Source organism: Camelus ferus, chromosome 15 (genome assembly GCF_009834535.1).
Source record: "Camelus ferus isolate YT-003-E chromosome 15, BCGSAC_Cfer_1.0, whole genome shotgun sequence".
Taxonomy (NCBI): domain Eukaryota; kingdom Metazoa; phylum Chordata; class Mammalia; order Artiodactyla; family Camelidae; genus Camelus; species Camelus ferus.
The window spans coordinates 13,778,621-13,787,391 of NC_045710.1; positions in this window are offsets into that span (position 1 = coordinate 13,778,621).

Genomic DNA, 8,771 nt, shown 5'->3' on the forward strand with positions numbered 1-8,771 from the left:
TAACCGACCATAAGCTGAGGCCCTGCGCGGGCTCGCCGCTGCTGGAGGCCCCGGCCGAGCTGAGCGCAACTCCATGATCCCCGTGACCCAATGTCCAGAGCCATCCTGCCGGGCGGGAGGGGTGCAAGTCCCGCTTCGGGCCTGTTGTCCCGGCGTTTCTAGTGACAGCACCCGATTTCACTCTTAGGAGTGCCCAGAGTGTTCCAATTCAGACGGTATATTATTTGGTTCTCCTTCGTTGGGGAGAGTGTTGGGGAAATAACCCAGTGCTGCTCTCGGCCCCAGGGATGCTGAGAGAGATGCTAGGAAGGTTGAACGAGGTAACAGAACCCTGCAAGCAAGATAAATTTGAGCCCTCTGTGGGGAGTGAGCCAAAGAAACAGCAGCCTGACCCCAGAGGCCTTCCAGTGGCTTTCTGTAAAGAGGCCAACAGGGCTTTCCCAACAAAAGTTTCTGAGAACTCTGTGTGTCTTTCTTCTCCCTTGCTAAAGAAATGTTCTGATGCCTGTTAAACCAGTAAGGAGACTTTATTCACAACTACTGCAACAGGGTCAAGACTATCCCAATGGGGAGAGGGACCAGGCTTAACTCTGAACACAGCAAGGAGTGGGGATTGGTAGCCAAGGAGCAGAGCACAGTGCAGCGCCTGGGAAGGGCCGGCAGGTCAGGCAGTGGCCACTGCACAGACGCTGAGGGACCAAACACGATGTGCTGGGCACTAAGAATACAGTGAATAAGGCTCAGTGGCTGCCCTCAATGAGCGTCTTTGCCCTTGTTCTTGGGGTGGGGTGGGGGTCAGAGAAGGCATTCTAAAGGAGCCAAAGCCCAAGGTAAACCTGAAAAAATAAGGAATAGGACAGTCGAAGGTGTATCATTTATGACGTTCTGGAGACAAGAAGAAACAGAATTAAGGAAACGGGGTTGGGGGTGGGGAGTGGAGGACGGGCAGGAGCCAGGGCACGGAGAGCCATGTGCACCAGGTCGAGGGCTTCACACTGACCCTGAGGCCAACTGGAGGCCAGCACAGGGCTGTGAACATAGGAGTGGCCCGACCAGCTCTGCTGCACACGTGGGTTTGGAGTGTATGATGCTGGAGACTGGAAGGTGAGCAGAACTGCAGAACAATCTAGCCTGGGACAATGTGGCACGAACCAGGGTGAGGGCTGCCCAGCGGGAGAAGAAGACCTGGCAAGAGAGAAGCTTAGGAGGTGGAACTGGCTAAGATGGGAATCAGGTGAACGTGGGTGGGAGGAGTTGAGATGCTGCTGCGGTTGGGCTCCTGTGAGTGGCTGCATGGTGGTCCATTCGCTGGGACAGGACACCAGGAGGAAGGACACATTTTGGGTGGGATGATGAGTGGTGTCTGAGGGCCTGGGGACATCAAGGTGACTATAGTCCTGGACCTCAGGAGGCAGGCCAGGGCCAGAGACCCTGATGCGCGGGTTACGAAGCTGTTGAAGCTGAGAGGAAGGCTGAGCCGCCGGCGAGCGCCTGTGGACAAGACAGCCCAGGAAGGTGTAGAGAAGCACTTAGCTGCCAGGCAAGTACAAGTGGGGGCTCAGGGTCACTGCTGGAGCTGGCAGCAGGCATGTGACCCAGGTCTTGCAGGCACATGAGCCTCACCCCTGGACCCGGGGTCCCTGAGGGTGCACTGCAGGGGACTTAGCACACCTGGCGCTTGCCAAGAATACTGCTGGTTCCCCATTCAGGAGTGACCCCATCCCCAAGAGCAATCCCGTTTTCTGCCTCTGTGGGTCCCACGTGCCCCTGTGTGGCTCCAGTGGATAATTGTATACCATGCATGGAATGTGGAATCTAAATCTGATATTTTCTGCTTCCTGCCTGCCTCAAGGAGCCCCTTCCATGGCTGAAGCCGCCGTAACGCAAACCACATTGCAGAGGAGCTTACCGTCCCACTTCCCGCTGCCCTGGGAGGAACGCTCCAGGCCTCAGTCACCCCCCGCCCCAGGAAAGTCGCTGGACCTCAGGGGCAGTGCGGTCAGTTAAGAGACACCACTGCCCGCAGAGAGTCTGATCTGAGCCCTGGCTACAGCATGTACCAACATTGCCTTGTTTCTGGTGGAGTGGGTCTTCCGGGGACCTGCTGATTTGTCCCTGTCCTCTAAACGGATGCTCTAGGGGGGCTGGGCACCACCTCATTTGTCACTCAGCAAATGCTCCTGGGCACAGCTCTGGGCCTGTGACCTCGCCAGGCTCTGGGGGGCTCACACCACACAGGGAAAGAAGTAGAGACAGACACATGAGTGCCGGCCCAGGGTACACGGGGAAGGGCATATAACCAACTCAGCCCAGGGTTGGGGCACACACGGGATTCTTCCAGGAGGAGGTGGTGCCAGACTCAGGTCATGAAAAAGTAGGTGCTGTCTCTTCAAGCCTTGGTTTTCTCATTGGTGAAATGGGCACAATGGAAATCTTTAATTCATAGGCACTGCTGTGAGTTAAATGAGATAAAATGTGACTGAAATGAGAGGAAATGTATGGCAGACCTGTAGATGAGCTACCCCAAAGCCAGTCACAGCCCCTTCCTCTTTGCCTTTTACTGCCATAGAAGTGGGACAGGTAAAGCACTCATGCTCCCAGCCTCCCTTGTAGTCAGAAGATGCCATGTGACATTATTCTGGTCATGTACACAGAAGCCCCTGCAGAGGGTTTACCTTGCTAGGAGAAAGCTCTTTGTACCTTTCCTGTCTTCTGCCTGGAAAGGAGCTACAGTGCTGAAGAGGCAGCAGCCATCTTGTGACAATGAGGCCCAAACATGAAATTGGGGCCCACACAGAGGACGGAAGAGGCTGGGGACCTGATGGCACATGAACTACCATACCAGCCCTAGACTCTTTCTTGGGACTTCTTGTGTGAATGCTTAAACCACTCTAAGTGGGGTTTTCTGTGACAGTTTCCTGTTACCTAACATACAATCATATTCCAACTGGCCCAGTTGACTCAGTAATGTCTTTTATTTACAACTGTTTTCCCCTCCCCCGTCCCCCCATCAAGAATCAGATGGAGGGCTGTGCACTGTATTTACCTGTCATGTCCCTTTAGTCTCTTTCTTCTAACAGTTCCCAGGCTTTTCCATCTCCCATGAGATTGACATATCTGAGAGGCCCACACCAATGGTTAAGATATTCCTGGGCTGGGATTTGTCTAATTATTTTTCATGGCTCAATGCATGTTATTATCTGGCAGGAGTGCTACACTGGTGATCACATCAGGGGACACAAAACCAATGTCCCCCATGTTGAGTTGGGTCAGTTGGTTAAGGTTCAATTCTGTTTTTGGAATTTTTTTACATGCAGGTTTTAAGATTTTTGTGTAGCTCCAACCATGGCCATTTCTCTTGGTGATTTTTACAGTGAAATTTTACTTAGAAAAGTATTCCTTACCCTAGACTATATATTCACATTTCCTCCAAATATATTTCCTCCAATCAATTCCTTGATTCACTAAGAATTAATTTTGGTTTATATCATGAGATAGGGTCAATTTTTTTCTTTAAATATAGTCGGGTATCCAGTGTCATTCATTACTAAGTTCTATTGAATTCTCCATCGTTTCCGCCTTTGGAATTGTCACATTATAAATAGTTACAAACATTATGATTCGCTTCTGGACTCCCTATTCTGTTGTCTTGATCTGTCAATTCTGTTTTGAGGGCTACATGGGAATTCGTTTATAGTGATACTTGATAATGAATCTCTCCAAGGCAGATTTATTATTCTATGATGTAAAAATGTGAATCTGTTTTTAGGCAGAGCAGAAAGAAGTGAGATCCCCGAGGAGAGAAGAGGCCTGAGATACAGACCATGGGTGGAAGGACAGTGACAGACACAGTGACAGCTGGACAGACACACGTCCATCAGCATAGCTTGACCTTTGATGTGGGCAGCTAACAGTTTGCTCCTTCCTCTCTCTCTCCTCTGCCCACCTCGTATTCCAGCCTCCAAAACTGTGGGCATCTTTCTGTGCCACGCACTGGCCACGCACTGAAATGCAGTTCATAATTGCAATAGGGAAGAGCAGTCCCATGAGGGTGTATCACCCTTTATTTTGTCATTACCCTATTAAATGCCATTTTGGTCATTTCCAGTTTTCACTATTAACCTCAGTTTTTAAAATCTTTGTATATTTATCTTCATTTGTGTGAGTATACCTATAACAAAGTACATTTCTACAAGTGAAAGTGTTGAGTCAAAGGATTTCCTTCTTTAAAATGTTGATGCTGTACACTGCTCTTTGAAAAATCTCTCTGCACTACCATTCCCATCAATGGTGTATAGAATGCCTACTTGTTTGTCCTCTCACCAATAATGGATTTTATTTTCTTCAGTTTCACTAATCTGAGAAGTAAAGAAAAATGATACCTCACTGTTCCTTAATTGGCAATGATTTGCTGGTGACTTTTAGGATTTTAATTTCATCACCCGATTTTTTTCTAACTCTTTCAGATTTATGCCCCTAGCAATTAGGATAAACATTTTGATTAGTGTCCTCCAACTCTTTATCCAAGGCAAGAAGAAAGTCTAGGAGGACAGAACCCAGCCTGGGCTCTGCTCTAAATTAAGGTATCATTTCGCGGTGGATCAGCTGCCTAGGAAAATGGGAAGCACATGGGGTTTGCCATGGCCTAGGGCCAAGACCCCAGTTTTGTAGGTAGCCTCATCCCGTGCAGGGCAGCCTCAGAGACTGGCCCCCTGAAGATCTCACAGATGCCTCTGCCACGTGGGCCAAAACACCGGAGGCAAGGCCACCAAACTTGACACCAGGTCCCTGCGTCAGCACTGTGACATCCACTTGGCACTGCTGTGGGAGCCATGAGACTTTTTCCATCCCAGTGTCTCCATCCTCTGGGGTATCTGCAAGGTCTCACATCCTAGACTGAGGGACACAACTTCTGGGTCCTCCAACTCTGCTTCTCACCTCTGTTAGCCCCATCTTCTCAGGCAAAGAAGACAGTTTGGTTCCCTATTCATTGTGTGTCTAGAACAGAGACCCTGGGCTCCTATCTGACCAAGATTGGAGGACTGGGCATTCTGAATCATTGCATTTTCTAAGAGTCACCAGTTTTGATTCCAAAAGATTTTTGGTTTTTTGGCTTTTAAAATCTTATGTGTCCACAAAGGTCTCCAAGAAAATCTAATGGAGATACACCTTCACACAACTGATATTCACAATGGGCCAGTGAACAGAGGGGAAATGCCTCAAAGACAGTGGCCATACACAGGAGATGGGATGGACAGGTTAGATTAGCTTTCCAATTGGTTAAGCCAGGACTTAATCAGAAAACAATAAAAGCCACCATTTATTGAGCCAGTCACTATGCTAAGGACTTTACCTACTCTGTTTCCTTTATTCCTTAGCACACCTGACAGGTAGGAATCCCTGTCTCCATTTAAAGATGAAAAGATGGAGGATGACAGGTCAATTAACATAATCAAGGTTACAAAGCTAGTGCCCTGCAAAATTTGGAAGTTTGGTTTGGAAGCCAGGTCTTTAGCATGACTTTAGAAATAAGAGTACTGGAGGCATGTAGTGCTTGACCCTCAGTTCCCAGGACACTTTAGAGTTCCAGGTAAGCTGGCTGAATTGCCGGGGTCCCAGTGCAGGGTCCAGGTTCCAGGCTGACCTGGTCTTTGTAAACCCCAGCAGGAGTTCAGCCACACCGTGATGCTGTTATAACCAGTGACCAGAAGATGGCAGTATCCACCAGCCAGCCACCATTTGTCCTAAACCAAATAAAGGACTCTGAGAGGTCTCCTCTGAAACTTCTGGAAAAGAAGCTACCCGACTCCTTTCTTCTCTGTCCCTTCCCCTCCCCCATCCACCCCCAAGGGTAGGCCAACCAGTGGCCAGGGGCCGGGCTGCAGCCGACCCCGGTGTGGATGCCAGAGCTGTTGCCTGGGTAACCTAGGGCGAAGCAACCCTCTGTTGGGCCTGGGAAATTCTTCCGAGCCTGAGGAAGCCCAGACCTGGCATCAGAAGGGGCTGAGCCACAGCCCTCCTGGAGTCTTCCCACCCCCGCAGCCCCATCCCAGGTCTTTCTGGGGGAGATGACTGCAGCACATTTCCAGCTGGGTGGGGGACAGCAGCAGCAGGTGCGGCGGTAGGTGGCTCCCTCTACAGGCTGTTGTCACCATCTTCCCTCTCCTGCTCTCCCAGGGACACCATCTTAAGAGGCAGAGCGCCAGGCTAACCCTGCCTCCTCACCTCTAACCCTCTCCAGCTCTGAGTCACAACAGCAATGGTGGGTCCCTCACAGGCTCTCCACCTCTCACAGGTGGGCCCTTAGAGGACATTTGATTGTCAGCCTCACTGTGTATTTGGGGACTGAAAGCCAGGAAGGGCCAAGGGACTTGTGGCCCAAGGTTAGAGGCCAGATTTGAATTCTGGTCTCCTGACTCTTGGGAGCCATCAACATCATAGCCAAGGGGGCATCTATTTTATCTTCACAAACAGTGCTTGGCTACAGGGGCCCAGAAAGCCCAACAGTGGACAGGGTGGAGGCTGAGCCCTCATCCATCCTCATCTTCTCCCAGGTCCAGGGTGCCTGGGACAGAGCTGGGATGAGACCGTCTGATCAAAAGGCACAGGATCACAGAGGGGCCCCACCATCCCAGGTGGCTGTGATGCCAAACAACAGGGTGCTGATCCCTTCCCCTTGGGGGACTTGGCTGCCCTACATGGGCAATGAAGGCCACCTTGAAGGAACTTCTCATATTCTAGTCGTCAGACAGGGGGTCGGGTATCTGGTGTGACAGGAGACACTGGCTCCAGGCTGAGCAGGCTGCAGCAGGGCAGCTCCAATTTCCGGTGTCTGAAGGTCACCACAAGGTGGCTTTAGCTGGCAAAATCCAAGACTAACTTCCTAGGTGGCATCAACCCAGTGTGCCAGCTCCTATTCCCAGATGGCATGTGAGCTCCACAGCAGAGGTGACTGGGAGAGATGTGGTGGCTCTCCCAGGTGCCGTGTGCAGGCTTCCTCAGCTTCAGAGCTAGCAGAAGGCTGCCTGGGATAGGGAGGGAGCTCGTGGTCTCCAGAGATGTGCAAGCACAGGCTGGGTAGCAATTTGTTATGAATCAGACATGATATGGAAAGTTGGCCCAAATAACCCAGAATGTTCCTTCAGACACTTGGTTTCTGAATCAGAAACCTGGTGGTCAGAGAAAGCAAACAGCTTCTGCAAAGCATAGATGAGTGCAAAGGATCTGGGGGGGGAGAATGCGGGGACAGCTCCTCCGCACCCTGGTCAAGAAGCACCCCCACCCCCTGCCCCCAAACTGGGCTGCTTTCCCCTCCTCCCTTGTTGGAGCCAGTCTCCCCTCCCCTCTCTGAGGAGGTAACAGCTGAAGTCTGGTGTTCTGGGCGCTGGGGGGCAGTCATCAGACTGATGAGGAATGGAAGTTAAAACTTCCAGCCCCCAGTTTTCTCCCAGCCTTCTGCAAACTCCCTGCCCTGGCCCCTCGGCCTCATCACCAGCTTCCTGGTAACACTGATAGCTGGGACAACACAGAGGAGCAGGAATCGCCCTTCAAAATGTGTAGGTAGGGCACAACTTCTGGGAGTGCTAGCGCCCTCCTGTCCGGCTCACCTATGCAAGGCTCACTGTGTCCCCCAGGAGGAAGTCCCAGTCTGGCTCTGTGGGCCCCATAAACCTTCAGCTTCATGAAGTCAGGGATGCTGGGCTGGGTATTCCTGGTCTCATGTTTCTCTGTTGCCAGGGAGGGCGCCATCTGCCCTCCAGGCTGATGCTCAGTCCTGACCCCAGGGAAGCCCTGGACGGGGTCTGGAGACCTGGTCAAGTCAAGCCATGGCTGTGGGCCTGACTCCCTAAGCCATCAGACCACATCATGTAAACTTAGCCTTTAGACCACATGCTCCTGCAGCGTGTCCTGCTCTGAGCTCTGTGGCTTCTCCAGCTTCAGGTGGGCCCTGCTGCTGGTGAGGACAGACTGCATTCAGTGGGCAGGTGTTGTGAGCACCCAGCTGATGCCAGAGGCAAGGAGTCCCCAAGGCAATGCTTTCACAGTCTTCACCTGGACCTGAGAGTTCCTTTTCTGCCAAGAAATTTCCAGAGAGCTTGAGAAGAAAGGCAGGACACTATTTGCCTCTCCACTGGAGTTGGGGACCAAGCTCCCCAGCCTCAGACCCACTTCCCCTGTGGGTGGCCAAGGGTTGGGGCAGAGACCAGACCGTTGATGACTCCAGGCTCTGCCACTCACCAGGTGATCTGGGCAAGGTGTTAAATTTCTCTGTGATTCAACTTTCTTTGTCAATAAAGTGGAAAGAATAATACCTACTTCACAGAACCCAGCAGTGGTGAAAATAAAATGAAATGAGGTACGTTAAGCTGTTGGCAGGATGCCTGGCATTTGGAGGGAAACAAACGGTTACTATCATTATTTGAGGGGAAGGCAAGGGAGCTAGACATGGCCCCAGCTTCCCTCTGCCTCCCTCCTCTCCGGGCTTTGCTGCAGCGTGTCCTCTGCTGATCAAAAAGCGCCCCCAGCCTTTGCTTCCCATCGCTTCGCAATGAACCACTGGACAGCACACAGTACATTCATGTGCTTTTATGCATTTATGTGTCTCCTGTCTCTTTTGCCCTTACGAAAGTTCCATGACTTTGTGCTGCACATTGCTGAATCCACAACACACAGAAAGCTGCTCACAATATTTACTGGGAAGGAGGAATGAATAGGACCAGATAAATGATGAATGCATGCATTATTGTCTCACTTTACAGATCAAGAAACAG